Source organism: Panthera pardus, unplaced genomic scaffold (genome assembly GCF_024362965.1).
Source record: "Panthera pardus isolate Hobbes unplaced genomic scaffold, ASM2436296v1 HiC_scaffold_17, whole genome shotgun sequence".
NCBI lineage: Eukaryota > Metazoa > Chordata > Mammalia > Carnivora > Felidae > Panthera > Panthera pardus.
In genome coordinates, this window is record NW_026526732.1 from 26276753 (window position 1) to 26294557 (window position 17805).

The following is a 17805-nucleotide window of genomic DNA, read 5'->3' on the forward strand; positions in this document are numbered from 1 at the left end:
CTATGCCAGCCAAGGCTCAAACCTCACCATGTCCAAAAGGCTTCGATTCTCCAAACAACCTAAGAAGGAGATCAGTCAAGTCTTTGGAAGGTCTACTTTTAACTTACAGCAAGAGCACATAGCTGTATTCTCTCAATATCTTCAAGAAGCTGGGACTATTAATGTACAATACTCTTCATTGTATTGTGCTCTGCTCTATATTAAAACCTGAATGAACTGGATAAAAAAAAAAAAATACATGCACTTTTTCTTAACCTTTCACCCAACAAAGAATACAATAAACAGTAGCCTCATTCAGAGATCTTTGGTACAAAGCAGAATGCTTTGACACTGAATATCTCCATGATTATAGGCTTAGTAGTAGGCACGCAGGGGAATAAAAGGAGAAAAAAAAACCAAGAAGAGAGCAGTGATGGACAAAATTTGGAGACCCCCTCCCATCCTCTCCTTTCCACAGCCCACATCATTGGCATCCATGTCCACCTTCAATGGATGGCCCATCGATAACTAAGAGTGCTTTGCTGGACACTACAACATTTTATACCAACCTTCATCATGCTGTGCTCCCTACCTCTTCCCTCTGTTCCTCTTGTGCTCCGATTTGCAGGTTAGCCATTTGGAATCTCATGTCCTTAGGGCCAGGCTTTTGGTTGTTAAGAAATACAATTCATTAGTCCAACGAGCTAATGGAAAAAGAATAAAGCAGATGACAGCGCTCATCCCCCTGCCCCCTATAGGTACATTCAAACTACTACCGACAGCCTCCTGGAGGTGATTGCTATCCTTTCATTGACTCACCCCAAGAGAGATCCCAGAGGTGAAGATCCCAGTATAGACTACAAAAAAAGATGACACCATGTCAGACTTTATCCTTGGCCACTAGGGTGGAGATAGTCAACGTGAAGAACAGGTGACATGAGATTACATGGCTAGACCTGGCTTCATCAGCATGCACGTTTCTCAACAGTATGCAGATGGCCAAGCAGAGACCCAGCCAGCCTTCCCTGAGGGACTTATTTCCATTCCCATCTCCATACAGATTAACCACAACCAACATTTGAGTCACAACACCCAACAAAGTGGATGGCTTGTAAAAAACAATGTTTTAGAATTCGAGCACCAGAAACACCAGTCTCTAGCAACAACCCTTATCATAACTAAGATGTTGTGAGTTGTGCAACCAATTTCATGTGGCTGGAAGGTTTTGTTTGCCAGGCAGGTAAAACAAGGGTTGACTCCTTTAAACAATCTCCCTTCCCCTACATACCCGTCATATACAGAATTCCTTTGGAAGCCACTGAAAATCCCTGTCACAGAACAGAGGGATGAGAACAATCCATTTGTTTCTATATAAATCTAAGCTCTGCGTCCAACGATTCTAGCTAGTTCCCTTTTCTTTTTCAGACCTCTTGTCAAAATTCTCACATTCCAGGAAAGCTTTTCCTACAATGGGTCTCCTCTACATCAAAATGGCTCCGGTCCAAAGGTTGTGCCAAAGAAAAATTCAGCTAGCTGCCAGCAATGTCTTGGCAGCTTGACTGACCTTTCCTTTCTCTACGTTTTTATTTTTTAATTGTCGTGTCTATCTCAGTTAAGTGACAAACATGTGAGGTAGGAACTGCTTTTATCCTCGTGTTTCTATCCTCGTATCCAGTGCTTCAGATGATGACTCTACTCAATAAATTGAAAATCATTATTATATACAAATGCATATGCTAATGCATGACCTTCAAACTCAGATGGCAGAATGAATAAACAATTACTGGCAAACACCGTGGCATGGCATTTTAGTGAAGTCATCACAGAATCACTAGCAATTATCCTTGCAAACTTAAGGTGAGGTGTCTATGGACTTGAAAGAGAGAAAAACACATTTTCGTTTTAAAAAGAGAAACAGAAAAACTGAAAAGATTAGACTCAACACCTTAACATTCAGATCCAGAACTACAGTACAATCTTCCCAACACACACACACACACACACACACACACACACACACACACACACACGCAGATACACACAGTAGCATGCTGGATAAAATCAAGGCAGTTTTGTTTAAAAAAGAAATCCTATCACATTAGTCAAATGCTATTCCTCAGAAGCATAACAAAACTAAAGAAACCAAGTAGAAGGCAAAGATATGAAGTATTTTGACCTATCATACAGTTTTAAGTTTTGTCTTGCTTGACGTTGGGCAATTAAACTACATCCTGAAATCATCTTCTCATTGGATGGACTCATTAGGGCTTAGAAGGCCTTTCTCGGTAAGTAATTATTAATGGTCCAGTGCCAGCCCAGAGATGCATACCTCATGGGATTCCAGAGAGGTTGGTCTTTACCTGATGCTATTTTTAGTAAGGACTTAGATGATGATGGAGAATATGGTTATTAAGTTCAGGGATGACATCACACCGGGTGTGGTACATTCCACTTTGGAAAACTGGATAGAAGTGCAAATGATCATGATGAGTTGGAGAAGTGGGTGGACACAAACACATTGAGGTTCTGTAGTGTAATTCACATGAGAAGAAAAACAAAACACACAATTGCAGGATTCATTTTGTGAAGTCATAAAGAAAACGATCAGGAGGTCACAGTCAACACCAACTACTGGTGTTCATGCTTTAGCCTTAAAAGCATAATTGACTTCGTAAAAGCAAAACAAGAGGACTTTCCTTGGCGTTCAGTAGATACAGGCTAGCCTGGAGTGTTCTCTACTGTCTTTCGCTCCCCATTTTTAAAGTGGGATATGGAGAATGTGGGGGCATTTAAGAAGAAATCATTTTTTTTCTTCTTGATTGTAAGTTTGAGAAACAGCCCTTAGAGAAAATAACTAAAATAATAAAGCTATTTGGCCCAGAAAAGGTTGAGGAAGGGACTTAACCATTTTCAAGCCTAGAAAGAGGAAGAAAGATGGAAGGAAGTCAGTTTTAATGATATTAGAAAACCTCCCTAGCAAACAAAGCTGTGGAAAACCAGAGTGCACTGCAAACAGAACCAGACATTCATCACTGAAAACTTCAAAGAATGGGCCTTTCTCTAAATTTGGAAACAGCTTTATACACAGACAGAAGATTAGATGCCACATGTGAGAGTAAAAACAAAAGCAAAAATGGTGTTTTCTGTTTATCTGTCTTTCCCCCTTGTATTGAAAAGGAAAGTGGTGGGAGGAATAGAAGGGGAAGAAAGGGTCACCATGTTTGGGGACCATCACTTCTCCATACGAACCCAAATGGCAACTCGAGCTCCATCACCCATCCATACCTCTCCAGGGCCCAACACTGCACTGGCCACACGCTTTGTCATGTTGTTTCAGGAATAGTCTTCACGGGTAATTTTGAGTCCCGAAGGCATTACAACACCCAAGCCCTTTGCCACATCTGAGTAGGATGCACTCTGATTCTTTAACATTACACTTTGCTCACTCTCATTACTGGGCTTTTGATCAAACCCTTGGCCCTGATCCGGATGCCTTTCATCAACCTCCTAAGAACGTCCCACCTTTTGAGGTCCGACGTTTCTGTGATATCTCAGGAAATGTTCGATCCCCATTTAACATGGACTACTGTCTGCACTGTAACTCCTAGACTGTAAGCTCTTTGGAAGTGAACGTATAGTCACCGGATACAGAAATTTATGTATTAAATCGTACAGGTGTTCTGTATCCTTCTATAACACCCAATTCAGCAAGTACTATGCTCATAGAAGGGGCAAAGTTAATATTCGCTTAATGAATGAAGGACTGATTAACGAGCATATTTAAAGTAAATTTGATCTCAGGGCACCCGAGTGGCTCTGTCAGTTAAGTGTCTGACTTCAGCTCAGGTCATGATCTTGCGGTTTGTGAGTTCGAGCCCCGCCTCAGGCTCTGTGCTGACAGCTCAGAGCCCGGAGCCTGCTTCCGATTCTGTGTCTCCCCCACTCTCTCTGCCCCTCCCCTGCTTGTGCTCTATCTCTCTCTGTCTCTCAATAATAAATAAATGTTAAAAAAATTGTTTTTAATAAAATAAAAAATAAAAAAATAAAGTAAATTTGATCTTTACCTAGAAAAGTTGCCTTCTACCTTAGAAAACTATTTCTAAGAAGAGACGATTTCATGAGAAAATAATAACCAATTTCATGAAAACGCTAGTTGGAAAAATTTTATAAATTTTTGGTGGGTAAAGTAAATATTAACATTATAAAACTCAATAAAATGATCACAATGTTTCCTTAGATAGAGAAAATATTAAATTGCAGAGTCTCCAAAATTAGGGTGATCGTAAAAATTATGCAGTAGGTGACATTTTCATCTAAGTGAAACATTTCTTAACAGCACATGCAATTATAAAAGCAAAAGGAAGCTATCGTATGTATGTATGTGTGTGTCTTTTAAGATGATTCGGCCTGATAAAATTTTTACTTTTTCTCTTTTCTTATTTCACTTGTATGTTTTCGAGATTAATATCTTACGTGCATTTTACCCCAGCTCACTAGAAATAGTATTTTTGCTACGACTGCCAACGAGGGTGGTAACCAAATTTAAAATATATCTAACCACATCTTAGATTTCGAGTTAGAACCATGGTTCATTTTCCAAAGATAAATATTGCATGAGAGCCACTAGTCTGGGTTGCACATGAACCTATGACCTAGAACCTAAAAGCACCACATCCATAGCACCTTTTCAAAAATCTCAGCGTGAAGCATTGCCTGAGAATGAGCAGACATTCCTACTGTAAGCACTGTCCACTTGTTTGTTATCTAAATACTGTAGGTGCCTAGATGTTGAGATCTCTGAAACATAGCAAGCAGGCATTATGGGGTACGCTGGTTGAGGAGGTTGTGCGACATCCAAGCAAAACTTGTTCTTTGCTTGAGTTACACTTTGAAGTAATTTCCCAGGAACCTATTGCGCATAGGAACCCAGAATATTCCCCAAATTTCCAAAATAATTCAGGGTATCCAAAGTTCTTGTATAAGCAAGTGGAGTGGGTTGGGGGTGGGGAAGTGAGTTTTGGCATAAACTGTGGGTTTGAGAATCAGTCAAAAATAATAATTTCCTGCCAAAATCTACATTACCTCGTTTCTATCTGAGACTGTATAATAGAAGTCTGTTTCTATACTAACTCTTCTGGGATTTCCGTTGAAGGCTGGCTACCACCCCCCCATAATTCAGTCACGTATGTTTGTCCAGTTGCCCTGGGCTGGAGGGGGGGTTGGGGGAGGAGAGGGGGAAGAGCTACGTTTTTGACTCTCTTTAGGGCCCTGAACAGAGCAGACAGTTTGGTATAATGGGGTCAGGCCAACAAGGGTCAGACAGTGGAAGGGAGCACCTAGGGACCTGGGAATGGAAGGGCTCCGTGAGCAACAGTCATTCTTGTTGTTGATGCTTCACCAGCCCGAGTGTTCGGAAGAGGGGTCTCCACTCTTCTGATTTTAGATTTGAGGTTTCCAATAAGGAACAAGTTATAAATTCAGAGGCAAAAGGGTGGAGAAGGTTTTAACCCTTTCTGCCAGAGGCAGAGAAAACATGCCGGTTGAAGAGGGTGATAGCTGAGGAGCCGGCTTCAGGGGACCTGCCATCAGTGCTCTTACCAGCTGGTGACTTCATGACTTCACACCATTTGGTTAGCCTCTCTTAACCTTAGTTTCTTCTTCTCAAAATAATCTTTACCTCAGGTTGATGTGAGAATTCAGTGAAATAATATTTGTACACTGTTTATCACAGCACCTAGGACATACTAACCTCTCAACTAATTGGGCCTTGTGGGAATGTCACTGTTCTTTGGTATAAAGAAGCTCATAAAACACCCAGGGCAAGCAGGATAACCTGGACCGGAGCCACGTGTGCTGAGAGGCAAGGCCTGAAAACGGAGGATATTTCAAACCAGGTGTCTGGAAAAACAAGACAGAGGCTCTGAGCTAGCAGCAGGGGGCCTATCTTTCATCTGTTTTCCCAGTGCCTGTGGCCATGCCCTAGACACAGGAGCATTTTTTCAGGTATTTCCTGAATAAACTGTACAAAAGAGCAGGGCACAAGGGGCAGGAGCAGAAGCAACATCTTGAAGAACCTAAGCACTAGATTAAAGCAACTACCAACTAATGTTCCAGAAATTTCTTTTAAAGTCAATATTCATTTCCTTCAGGTGCATTACCTTGACACATTTTTTCATTCTCTTTCCTACTCTCCTCATCTTTTGGCCAAGACTTCTGATCTCCAAAGACTTCAGCCAGATGTAATTCATTACAAAACTTGCCGAGTATGTTTTCATTCCTTTTTCATTCCAGATTTGTGGGCAGGTTGGACCGTGACAGACCCAGCACTAGGTGCTCAAAAATTGTGACCCACTTCAGGGATTCCTCTTGCTCATTCAATGAGTGTTCCCACGGATGAGAGAAACCACAGGCCATGAGGAGGAAAAGAGACAAACCTATCAACTGCTCTCTAAGTACCCTTTCTTCTGGGTCTGGTGCTACATCAGACCTGCTTTTACTGTTTGTCAATGTGTCACTTCCTGGGTCATAGACTGAAGTGAGAAAAGAGAAGGAAGGAAGTAGAAGATTTGGGAGGTCTTTTCCCAGGAAACAGGTATATGGATGTGATTCGTAAATTTTTCTGATGGGAAAGAGATCGTTCCCGTTTCCATCCCACTTCAAGTGCCGAGGATTTAGGAAGACTGGCTGAAATTGAGCCAAGAAAATATAGAATAACTATGAGGTAAGAAGAAATTTTCCTTTGTTTTCTAATTGACTCACATACGAACACAGAATTTTCCCCCAAGTTCCCAAGATATTTCATATGCAACAGACGCTCTTCAAAAAAAATTAATCCTGGACATCCCCTCAAAATTTTTCAAAGCCAGAATGCTAGTTGGAAGATTTTAGGTCCAGGAGCTATTAAAACATGGTGACCCAAAGACCCAAAGATCAGTTACGTTTCAAATAAAATCATAAGTTGGTATTTAGTTATCAGACGTGTTAATTTCAACAAAGAGTAGTGTCACATTTATTAGAATGTAACAGCAATTTCAAACTTGGAGATATATGTTAAATAAATAATAAAGGGGGATGTTACAAAAAGTTTCATGAATTTTCTAACTAAAAGCTATGGCAATTCCAAAGTTATGCTTAATCCAATTGACATTTAATACAATAGCACAGAGTGACTGGACATCAGAAACGAATAGGACGCAGTCATTGTCTCAGAGAGCTCCAACTTACTCTCACTGTGCAAGGCAAGAAAATAAGCAAATTGGTATAGTACAAAGCAGTGTATGCTTATTGCTGGCAATCATCCCAGAATGATCTCCTAATCTAATCTGGAGAAAGTTGGGGGAAGCTTCTCTGAAGATTATGCATATGAAAATCCTGAAAGGTGACGAGGAATTTTCCAGGTGGACATGGCAGAGGATAGCAACGGCAGAAACCATCATGGAGCTCAAGGCAGTTTGGTGAGGCTGGAATGAGCCATCCGTATTGTGTGGGTGGCAGGGAAGGAGACTGGGTAGAGGTAAAACTGGAAAGTAGGTGAAGGAAGACAGGGACATTGAAAGGCTTGAAGTGATTGGTAGGGTGAAAATATATCCTGTATCGCCCAGGTAAACCCAGTTTACACCTGTGGCCTCAAGGTAATTATTAACAGTGCCCCCTTGCACTCTCAAAAGTGTCCCAAATTGATTTTTATGGTCTTCCTTGTGATTGGCCCTGGAGATCTAAATATAAATAATATCTGACTCCTGCCCTCAAAGAGCTCATGGAAATGGAAGAAGCAGATGCAGAAAAAGCTAACTGTAATACAAATCAAAAGATAATAGGCTGTGAGAATGAATACCATTCCCACAAATGACAACATTTGAGCAGAGCTTTGGAGAATGAGGAGAAATTGGACAGGAACGCAAGACCATTCTAGGCAAACAAGGTCCTGCCATGTTGCAGAAAGGTGAGTATCCAAGGTGGTCGGAAGGGAAAGGACGTCAGTGTCTCTGGTGGCAATCGAAGCTAAAAAGTTAGCCTTGAAGACAAATTGCCAAGGGCCTTTGCACACCACATCAAGAAACTTGGACTTGAAAATGTCAGCAATGAGGAGCTATCAAAGATTTTTAATAAGGGAACTGAGGGGTCCAAAGTGCTTTTTGAATCAAAAACGCCATCTTCTCTTGGAGGGTGAACTAGAGTGAGGAGATAGGTAATGGCTGTACTTTGGGTGGAATGGAATTCGATGCCGCAAATTTCAAAGCCTGATAGCTATCTTCTGTGAAGCTTGATTACTATGACTTTGGGGGTCCAGAAATAAAGAAAAAGTAGCCTTCTCTATGAATGATGGTAGGCAAGAAACAGAAGAATATTTACAGTCCTAGGAAGATGTGTCAGCCAAACAGCACAAGGGACTGAGGAGATGTTACAAAAGATTTGAGGAGTTTACTACTCCAAAGGTTATGGCAATGTTTACACTCTATAAATTTTATAATAAATCATAAGACCAAATGAGCCCATGGAACAGTTTGTGACTGAGCCAGAACTACTAACGAAGGAACTTTTGCCTTCACTGGCAGGGATGAAATCATTTATAATAATGGCGTATGCTAGACCACGTCAGTGAAAAATTTGGCAAATTGGGAAGTTGGGTTTTATTTCAATAAAGTAGCCTGCTGGCTGTTTTCATAACCAAAATAGACTGGCCAGAAGCCACAGGAAAGAGAGAAAAGCTCATTTGTCTCCTTTGCTCTCTTATCTTTTATTTTTCCTTCTTTCTTTTATTTTGGAAGATGGTTAACAGTGAAATTTTTTAAACAAATGTAAATTCAACTCAATAAGCTATATTAAATCTAATGATCAGCAGATGGCACATAAAGACACCAGATTACCCTCACATCCAATTGTCAATGGAAAGGTTAAAAAAAATGTTCACCAGAGAAGCCATATTTGCCTAATAAGAAGATAATTTCCTCAGCTTTCTGAAAAGGAGATTCTGTGCAGATAAGAAAGTTGTGGGCTACCTGAGTCCATTAACAAAAGCAGAGACTTCCCCATATTTGTACCACAAAGGATAACTTTTATTAGGTGTTTTCCCCATGAATGAATCCAATCTTTGAGAAATTTCTTCCATTCAATTAGCAGTATTTAACTAACAGATAACTTATCTTCGTATTGTTTTATTAATCACACAGAGCCTTTCCTGCCAATCATAGTTTCTGATCAATAAAAGAAAATCTGTCACCACACCAAATTGATGTGATTTTAGCCAAAACAAAGAAACTTGACATTTTATTTTTTTTAGCCTATAGGGATTTATCTCAGCTTACTGTAATGGTTTCTGTTAGGTTTTTTTTTTTTTTTTTTTTTGGAAATACTGAAAATGGCTCAAGGTGTCCATTACAATCTTCAAGGACATGAGGGACATAGAAACCTTTAACAGGGAACTTTCACACCAGAGAACAGACTTTCACAGGGTGATTAAGAGTAAGCAAACCTTGGGGCACCTGGGTGGCTCAGTCGGTTAAGCGACTGACTTTAGCTCAGGTCATGATCTCACAGTTGGTGAGTTTGAGTCCTGTGTCAGGCTCTGTACTGACAGCTCAGAGCCTGGAGCCTGCTTTGGATTCTGTGTCTCCCTCTCTCTCTCTCTCTCTCTCTCTCTCTCTCTCTGCCCCTCCCCAGCTTGTTCTCTCTCCCTCTCTCTCTCTCAAAAATAAATAAACATTAAAAAAAAAAAAAAGACTAAGCAAACCTTGTATGCATTACACTCCCCTAACTTCTCTCCATTCATTCTTTTTTTTTTTTTTAATGTTTATTTATTTTTGAGAGAGAGACAGAGAGACAGAGTGCCAGGGAGGGGCACAGAGAGAGAGGGAGACACAGAATCTGAAGCAGGCTCCAGGCTCTGAGCTGTCAGCACAGAGCTTGACGCGGGGGCTCAAACTCACAAACCATGAGATCATGACCTGAGCGGAAGTCGGACACTCAACCAACTGAGCCACCCAGGCGCCCCTTCTCTCCATTTATTCTTACATTCACTCCAGTTGACAAGAATGTTTTGAGCACAGTTGGTCACGTATTAGGCTCTGAAGTAGACATCGAGGATACAAAGACAAAATTCCTTGCCCTCAAAAAGCTCACAGTCTAGTCTGCGAAATAGAGATGTAAACAAACCCAATACAACTTAACAAAAGCTAGACTCTGCACACACTAACTCAGCACTGTGGCTGCAAAGGCACTGTTTCTTAACACTGCCTTGGGGAGCCCTGGAAGTTTTCCAGAAAAATTCACAACTGAGCAGAGACCTTTCAGTGGAGAAGAAGCCAGGTAGTTGAACAAATGGGATAGGACTTTCCAGGAAGTGGGGACAGATCCTAGGAAGGCAAAAGCCATGAAAAAGAATGAATGGGATGCACAGAAACAACTAGCAATTCAGCAGGAGAGGCAGTGTGGTGTAGTGGTTAAACCCACAGACCGAGACGTCAGACCACCTAAGGAGGGACTCTGGGCTCCACCACTTAGAAGCTGATGACTTCACACAAGTGACTTAACCTCTCTAAGCCTCTGTTTTCCCATCTGTGAAGCAGGGACACCTACTTCTGAGAGTCATAAAGGAGATCAAAGGGCGCTATAAAACATCTAGCTCTACACTTGGTCCTTGGTAAATTGTGCTTCTGTGTACAATGCTGAACATCAGTGCTTATGCAGTTGCTTTTGAAAAGCATACTGGGGGGCGCCTGGGTGGCTCAATCGGTTAAACGTCCGGCTTCGGCTCAGGTCATGATCTCGCGGTCCGTGAGTTCGAGCCCCGCGTGGGGCTCTGTGCTGACAGCTCAGAGCCTGGAGCCTGCTTCTGATTCTGTGTGTGTCTCTCTCTCTGCCCCTCCCCCATTCATGCTCTGTCTCTCTCTGTCTCAAAAATAAATAAACGCTAAAAAAAAAATTAAAAAAGAAAAAAGAAAAGCATACTGGCTGCAAGAGAAAGAAGGTGGGCAAGACGGCAGGAGCCTGATTTCTCTGCTGTACTAAAAAGGGTAGTATTACCTTCCGTAGGTCCTTGAAGGATTTTAAGTGGAAAGTAAAAAGCGACATGATATGATTTAGAAAGATAACTTGAGGGGCGCCTGAGTGTCTCGGTCGGTTAAGCATCCGACTTCAGCTCAGGTCATGATCTCGTAGTTCATGAGTTCGAACCCCACATTGGGCTCTGTGCTGACAGCTCAGAGCCTGGAGCCTGCTTCAGATTCTGTGTCTGTCTGTCTGTCTGTCTGTCTCTCTCTCTCTCTCTCTCAACAATAAATAATAAAACATTAAAAATTGAAAGAAAGAAAGAAAGAAAGAAAGAAAGAAAGAAAGAAAGAAAGAAGGAAGGAAAGAAAGAAAGAAAGAACTGAAGATATACAGCCAACCAGGAGATTATTGCAATGACACACCCAGTGGCACTTAGCATCTATTACAAAGTGATAATGGTTATAACTGATTGCCAAGTTGAATCTGCTAAGGAAAGAAAAATGTTGGTTTCATTCATTCACACCAAGTCTACAATATTCTGTGAGAACTTCTCTTCCTGGAGTGTTTGTTTTTCTCCTTAGAGCCACAAAGCATCTTTTGAATTAGCCTAGCAACCAATGTGGGAACTTTGTTGGCAGCTCAACACTGGGGAATGTATAGAAAGTCCTTTCTAAAGAGTTCCACACCTGTAAAAAGCTTCTTTGCCTTAAATGTGATGACTTAACTAATGGGATAAATAAACCCTCTTTGAAATGCAGAAGAAGCTCAGAAGGAGCCTCTAGGAAGTCGTATTTGATATGCACAAGCCTCTTGGAAAATCTTTTCCCTCTCCCAGTCCCCAATTGGGGATCTGTGGAAGACGATTCTTCAAGCCAGGCAAGAACACCAGCAGAGCAGCGTCTTCACAGCTTGGTCTCCACCCCCCAGCAGCTGGGCTTTAAGAAGAGTACATATTGTAAACTGCCTTTTGCCAGAAATCTCCGACTTCAGGCTAACACAAGGCCGCCAAGGGAGATGGGGAGCTTGAGAAGTGTAATCCAGGAAAAGGAGACCACCAAAGCGAGGGGGTCTTGAGGAGATGGTGCTGAAGGGATCCTGTCCACCAGGAATATAACTCAACCACCAGCTTTTCCGTTCCTCTGAAAAGGTACACCGTACAAATAATTTGCTGGATAGACACTTAGAAAGGGAAAGCCACACGGCTTTATTTTTTTTTTTTTTTAATTTAAAGTGTACTGAGTTAACATACAGTGCATTCAGGATATATTCAAAATACAGGAGAATTTAGTGATTCATCACTTACATAAGAAACCCAGTGCTCATCACAAGTGCCCTCCTCAATCCCCATCACCCATCTAGCCCATCTCCCACCCACCTCCCTCCTCCAACCCTCAATTTGTGCTCCATCGTGAAGAGTCTCTTGAGAAGAGAGGAAAACACACTACAAACAGCTTTATATAAAAGTTCTTAGGCAAGGGGGTGGGGAAACGAGAGACTATTAGAGAGAAGGAAAGGACCCTTAGGGCTGAAAGCAAAGTGCCATATTTGAAGTTAGTATGTTTTATCCAAATGGTTTCTTCACAGCCTGTTAACAAACAGCTTTTTCCCATACTGAAGACCACCCAGATGTGATCGGTTGGTGTTGGACTCAACTTACCGGCATTTATAAAGGCAGCTGCTTGCAGCTCAGGGAGTTAGAAGCAACCCACAGGACAGCTCCAATCACACGCAAGTTCAAGGTACGTGGTGTTACAAGCATGCTGCTGGAGACGGTCATGTATTTTTCACTCCAGTCTCCTCTAGAGTCCTTAGAAGTTCCTGAAAAGTAGTGGACGAAAAAACCCTACAGTATCAACATTAGGGAAATGGCAATTTTTGTTTCTTTTAAAAAAAATTTTTTAACGTGTAGTTATTACTGAAAGACAGAGAGAGTCAGAGCGTGAGCAGGGGAGGGGCAGAGGGAGAGGGAGACACAGAACCTGAAGCAGGCTCCAGGCTCTGAACGGTCAGCACAGAACCTGATGCGGGGCTTGAACTCACAAACCATGAGATCATGACCTGAGCTGAAACCAAGAGTCAAACACTTAATTGACTGAGCCACTCAGGCACCCCTCTTTTTTTTTAATGTCTTTTTGTACTTTCCATGGAAGTTATTTTCTTCACAATGGACAGTTAATTTTCCTATAATTTTACTCTTCACTAATGTCTTTACATCAGTTGCTTTCGTCACTATCATACAAAATTTATAAGAAATCAGCTGTAAATGTATCACCCTGTTACATAGAATCTCCCCCCTTGGTCCTCCAGCAATCTTCAGTAAAACTGACTCGACATGCAAAAGGAAAAAAGAAGTTATACCCCTACATAAATGTCAGACGCAGGCATAATCCATGGATGCAGGAGCTGTCCTCAAAGAAAGTATGTGAAGAAATACAACTGAGAAACTGTCACTAAAAGGAAAAATAGTCATAATGATTCAAATAAATGTGAAAAAGAAGAAACAGATTATTCAAGTCCAAAAGCAAGCGCTCTGTAGAAAGTTTTGATTTTTGGCATGCAAAACAAGAAACAAAACAGAGAAATATTCATGAATGGCTCCATCTGGAAGTCTAAATAGGAGGTTTATTAAGGACAGAAACAAACATATCAGTGGGTCATAGGTCAGATGAAGAGAGATATGGTTTAAGGAGTAAAATTCAGATGTCTTGCATGACTGCTATTTCCAACGTAAATATTGATAGTGGATTCTTTAAAGTATAAACCATAATGAAAAATCTAGTCCCCATGAAAAAATCCCATATGTGCTGTATATACATTGTGTGTGTGTATGTGTGTGTGTGTGTGTGTGTGTATGTGTGTGTGTGTGTGTGTGTGTGTGTGTGTGTGTTGTGCAAAGTATAAGGAGCCAGCGCAGTCCTTTTGCAGAGGAATTTTCAATCTAAAATGGGCAGAACAAGAGTAAAGAGGCCCATACTACAAAACTTATGGGAGAAATATTCTGAACAATATCATGGAAGAAGGTTATTAAAGAATTTCTTTGATCAATATATCAGAAGTTATTGTGCCATGTTGAATAAACAACCAAACCATATTCTCTGGTATTTTCTCACTATGTCATTCAATATTCCTTTTAGGATAACTTACATGATAAATTCCTTTCAGAGATAAGAGTCACAACAAAACAAAAGTATATCTTTCCTAATGAACTCGTAGTCCTTTCCATATTCGACCATGAAAGTCATGTAACACAACATATTTCTCCCTTGTCTTGGCTACCAGGAAGCCCTAAGAAAATTTTCCTCCCCCAGGGTTTACTGATACGATTATCCATTGTTCTTCCTCCTTTGATGTTTATCTTTCACTGTTTTATTCTTGCCTTAAAACTCCTCTGTCTTATTGTATCTTTTGAAAGCTGTTCTTTCATTCAAAGTGGGAAAGTAGAAAGTAGAAGGAGAAAGAGTATTTCCCTTCCTTTCCATTCAGGATAATGCTGATTATTATCCTCTCCTCAACGTGGAGAAAAGAAGGATGAAAGGCCAAAGAATTTTGGAGCGGTTTTTCCGGATTTGGAGAAACAATAAAACACAACCCTTAGTTTGCAAAACTTAACTTTGGTCTAGAGTCATATTCCACCTCACTGCCTGCTGTTTGTCTTTTTAACATTATTAACTCCTTTGTCATTCAGAAATTTTAACATAATCAAAGTTATCAATTTTTCCTGTATAATTTATGCTTTCTGTATGTTGCTCAAGTTTTCCCCTACCCTACAATCTTAACAATATCCTTTATATTTTCTTCTAGTTGTTCTAGCTATTAAAACTTGAATTATTTATCAGAAATCTCATTGGTAGACACAGAATCAGCACAGGGGGAAGAATGATCGAGGGAAAGAGTTGACAGACACCACATTAGAGCCACTGAGAAAACCTTCCCACACAGTAGAGGACACTTCTCAAGACACCAAAATTTGTGCTTTTTTGGTCCAGGGCACATAGGCACGGCTAAATTCTTACTTTTTAGACTCCATTTCATCTAGATGTCATGCTGACCTTCAGGGAATGCCTCTTTCTTCAGACAACTCATTAGACTTCAGGTTGCAAGGTTGGTTCTAATCACTTCTGTTATTCTTTGGTTTTTCCAAAGTGGTTTCATTGTCCTATTGTCCTAAGAATGCCTCCCTGAGATTCAGAGCCTGGTCAACATTGACTAGATGTGGGTGATTCCTGTTCCCCTCAGCCAAATGTGTACAGACAATCTCTTGAGTTATTTCTCTAGATAACTAATCTCACACATTATGTGTAGTCCTTCCTAGTTTCACTCGCTTTCATTGTCTATTTACCCTTCAGCATTCCAGTGGGGCCTCACCCACTCTGTGTTCTGAAAATTAAAAGAACTTTGTAATAAACAGGGGTGTTCGGAAAGAACGGTGATCAAGTAGTCTGGCACTGACGAAGGGACACAATTGAGTTAGGAGAAATGCTTGGTTAACTTGTCCGTATAATCCATACTACGCACTTTTCTTTTTCAGATTCTGTTTGCCTACCAAGCCATCTTCACCTGAGTTAGAACTATAACCTTTTTTCCAGGTGTTCCAGAGTCCTAGTTATAGACCTTGATTTCCACCTTCTAGAGCACCATATTTGCCCCCGGGACTCTTCAAACCAGGGCTTCTGCCTGTTGTAAATAGTTCTCGTCAAATAACCTGAGAGCAGAATATCAAGATGTTTTCGGTGAACTGATTCTACGCCTTTGTCTAAACAGAGGTCCCTGATCTTTCGTCTGCCTCTGAGGACACTCTTGGCCACCAGCATGACTTACCCGTATGCCCTGACTCAAGTTCTGATGGCGATTGGGCTTGCCAGAGATTCGATAGAGGGAAGAATCCTGGCGTCTCCGGAGGGCAACGCGTGTGCGAGGAAAGTCTTCAGCCACGTGTAGTTTTTTCTGGTGCCATCTCCCTTCAGGTTTGTCAGCAAGGCATACGCATCAGGGCAAGAATTTCACAAGATAGTTCATAACATCTGTGCCCCTCCTTCTGGCTCGTGAGTCCCCCTATCTTTGTGGGCAAGTCATTTCACCTCCCTTAGTCTGAATTTTTATAAACTCTAAATGAAATGGGTTGGACTCGATGGTTTTTATGGGTCCTCTCATCTGCAACGTTCTATGATTCCACGATCCTTTTGAGTTTACTTCAAAAGCTCCATTATCAGGGCGCCTGGGTGGCGCAGGTGGTTAAGCATCCAACTCTTGATTGAGGCTCAGGTCATGATCTCACAGTTCCTGAGTTCGAACTTCGCATCGGGCTCTCTGTTGTCAGCACAGAGTCCGCTTCGGATCCTCTGTCCTCTGCTCTCGGCCCCTCCCCCGCTCATGATCTCTCCCTCAAAAACAAATAAACGCTTTTTTAAGAAGCTCCATTAGTGGCATTCAAGGTGCAGCAAGAATCAGGCACATTTCTGCATGTGGCTTGTGAAATCTATCTTATTATTTGTGCACTTTGTGCACAAACTACTAAATAAACTAGTAAAGAGTTGTTTGGGGTTTTTTTTTTTTTTTGAGATATAATTGACATATAACATGACATTAGTTTCAGGTGTACAACATAATGATTTGATATACGTACACATTGCCAAATGATCATCATAGCAAGTCTTGTTAACATCCATAACCACACAGTTACACATTTTTTTCTGTGATGAGAACTTTTAAGATTTCTTTGTTTAGCAACTTCCAAATATACTATACGGTATTATTAACCACAGTCACCATGCTATACATGACCCCAGGACGTATTTATTTTGTTACTAGAAGTTTGTAACTTTTGACCACCTTCACCTATTTCACCCACCCTCCACCCCCCCACCCCCTGCTTCCGGTAACCACCAATTTGTTCTCTGTATCTACAAGTTTGGGGCTTTTGCTTTGAGTTTTATTTTGTTTAGATTCCACATGTAAGTGGGATCGTACAGTATTTTTCTTTCTCTGACCAACGTGTTTCACTTAGCATAATGCCCTCAAGGTCCATCCATGTTGTTGCAAATGGCAAGGTTTCCTTCTTTTTTATGACCCAATACCCTTCCAATGTGTGTGTATCTATCTATCTATATATATATATATACCACATCTTCTTTACCCATTCATCCACCGATGGACACTTGGGTAAATATTTTTGATACTGTTGGTAACTTGATGCATTTATTATTTTTTTGAATGTGTATTTATTTTTTAGAGAAAGAAAGGCAGAGTGTGAGCGGGGGAGGGGTGCAGAGAGAGGGAGACACAGAATCTGAAGCAGCCTCCGGGCTCTCAGCTGTCAGCACAGAGCCCGACATGGGGCTTGAACTCATGAACCGTGAGATCAAGACCTGCGCCAAAATCGGACACTTAACTGACTGAGCCACCCAGGCACCCCAAATAACTTGATGCATTTAAAGAAAATCGAAGACTTTCTGCCTCCAGCTGCCTAGGCTCTTTCAGTTTTAGAAGCAGAGCTACATCAAGTTGAATCACTAACCGTTATGATTCAGTTGGATGCTCTTCGTGGAAAAGAAGGGATCCACCGTGACAGTCAGAAAACAACAGATCCGGACGCAGACCCAAACCTCAGTGAACCTTCGTAGCACCGAAGCATAATTAGTAACTGCAAGGGACCCCCCCTTACGAGTTTTGCAAAGCTGAACACTTTGCTGTTTACCAAAGTACTATACATCCAAACATAGTTTCTGCCTTCTGTTGAATTTTAGATCTATATTTGGACAAATAAGACAGTTTCTGATCTATTAGTGAAACCACTTTTACCTCCTGAGAACAGTTTTACTCATCAAAATCTCTCCTCAC